The sequence below is a fragment of the Phoenix dactylifera genome, unplaced genomic scaffold (genome assembly GCF_009389715.1).
Source record: "Phoenix dactylifera cultivar Barhee BC4 unplaced genomic scaffold, palm_55x_up_171113_PBpolish2nd_filt_p 000672F, whole genome shotgun sequence".
NCBI classification, from domain to species: Eukaryota; Viridiplantae; Streptophyta; class Magnoliopsida; order Arecales; family Arecaceae; genus Phoenix; species Phoenix dactylifera.
In genome coordinates this window covers 136128-138349 of record NW_024068059.1, presented here as the reverse complement: position 1 = coordinate 138349, position 2222 = coordinate 136128, and the positions used below count along the sequence as shown (strand labels likewise).

General features: G+C 45.3%; 1 non-coding gene across 1 annotated transcript; it reads left to right on the top strand.

Moving 5' to 3' along the window:
* The first annotated feature begins 285 nt into the window (after positions 1-285).
* LOC120106873 lies at positions 286-394 on the top strand. The gene has a single exon (XR_005508869.1). It is a non-coding gene; the product is annotated as a small nucleolar RNA R71 (small nucleolar RNA).
* The last annotated feature ends 1828 nt before the right edge of the window (positions 395-2222 follow it).

Below are 2222 nucleotides of genomic sequence, written 5' to 3'. Positions count from 1 at the left end.
ATTTCTTCTACCTTCCTAGTGAGGGCTGCCATTTTAGCATGAAGATCATCCTCAGTTCTGAGGTTGTAAAGGCCTCCCTGTACAGAGCTAGTAGGCTTAGGCAAAGACTTATTGTTTCTATCCCCGTTATTCCAAAGTTGGGCAGTCTCAGCAAGGGAATCCAAATACTCCCACGCTTCATCAGGATGTTTTTCTAAAAATCTACCATTGCACAAGGTCTCTACAAACTGTTTCAACTGTGGAGATAAACCTTCATAAAAGAAGCTAATGGTCCTCCAAGTTTCGAATCCGTGATGAGGGCATGAGAGAAGAAGGTCTTTAAATCTTTCCCAACATTCATAAAATGTTTCATTATCTTTTTGTTGGAAATTGCTGATATGTCTTTTCAAAAAGTTGGTCCTTTGTGTGGGGAAGAACTTCTTTAAAAATTCTCTCTGCATATCTTGCCAAGTTCTTATTGATCTAGGTCGCAAAGAGTTTAGCCATGTTTTGGCCTTATCCTTTAGAGAGGAAGGAAACAATATCAGCTTGAGGACATCCTCGGTGACGTTTGGCACTCCAAATGTAATGCTCAATTCTTCAAAATCCTTTAAATGAAGATACGGGATCTCGGATTCTAACCCGTGAAACTTGGGCAGCAATTGAATTACCCCAGGTTTGATGTCAAAATGTCCCACATTATCAGGAAAAATTATGCATGAAGGCTGACTAGTCCTAGCCGGTTGTAGGTATTGTCTTAGAGTCATAACATGGGGGTCACGTTCTCGATCGTGGTGACTCCCCGCATCTTCATTTAGATCAGCCATGTTGCCCAGAGATGGTCACCCAAGAGGGGGGTGAATTGGGTGTTTTAAAACTTTTTGTCTAATTAAAAATAAAACACACAAATGTATGAACTAGAGTAAAGATAGAGGTATGAGAACAGTCAATCGCAAACACAAGGTTTTATAGTGGTTCGGAGCTTCCACTGCTCCTACATCCACTCCCCAAAGCACCTTTGGGAATTTCCACTATAATCCAAGATTGCAGTCCGGTAGTTTTGCGAGTGCACTACCCAACTCGTTGTTTTACTCCGGGCTAACAACGAACCCTACAATCCCCCAATTTTACCTAGGCTTGAGATGCCTTTCCCTTGTTCCAAGTCCCTTGACTGGAACAAGGACAATAATGAAAAGTTTACAAGGATTTAAAAGCTCTTAATGAAGCGAATATAGAAATGAGAAATATTAAAACCCGGAAGAACCCTTTTGGCCGTTGGAAGCTTGGGGAATGATGGTTCTTCCGATGTGGATCGCGTTGGCTTGAATGTGAGCTTTGAATGCCAAGTGGGAGTGAGTGGTTGAGCACGAAATCAGTTGGGAAAACTTGAATGCACTTGATTTCTCCTCTTGAAAGCTCTAACTCCCTTGAACCTCTTTTTCTTTCTTCTCTCTTGAATGATCTTGTGTTGGGTTGGTAAGAAGATATTGGAAGGCACTCAAGAGCTCCCTTTTATAGACCAAAAAGCAAATATAGTCGTTAGACACAAAGATATGGAAGTTTGAAATTCAAACAAACCTGAAAAAGTGTGTCAGTCGCGTCCCAGGCGCTCCGGAGTCGTCTCCGCTTCAACGCGAGACGTCTCGGCTGTATAAACTTTCTTTTGACGTTGTTTGGGGTCGACTCTGCGCTTTACGGGGACGACTCCGCAGAAGGACTCTTTGACTTCTTGTTTTTCTGTTTTTCTGAGAGAGTCGGCTCGGCACTTTATGGGGACGTCTCGGGATGTTTACGCTTTTTGCATGGGGACGACTCTGCTGCCTCGGGAACGACTCCGCTATTTTATCTCTGAAAAATATGTCCTCTGAAATTCTCTGAGAGAGTCGACTCCGCTCTTTCAGGGTACGTCTCGGCAGTTCTGTCAACGGAAAACACGCCCTCTGGAATACCCTGAGAGAGTCGACTCCGCACTCTCTGGGGACGACTCGGGAAGTCTGCTTTTTACTTGCGGGGATGACTCCGCTTCCTGTGGAGACGACTCGCGCGCATCCCTTGAAATCGGCCTTTCTGCCGCCTCTGAGAGAGTCGACTCCGCAGTGTCGGGAGTCGACTCCGACCCTGCGAGATGCCTCGCCAGGTGCCGGGGACATCTCCAGACGTGCCAATTCTTCCTGTTTGTGCCAGAGACGTCTCTGAGACGACCCGGAGACGTCTCGGCTGTCCCTGATCTATTTTCTTCAACT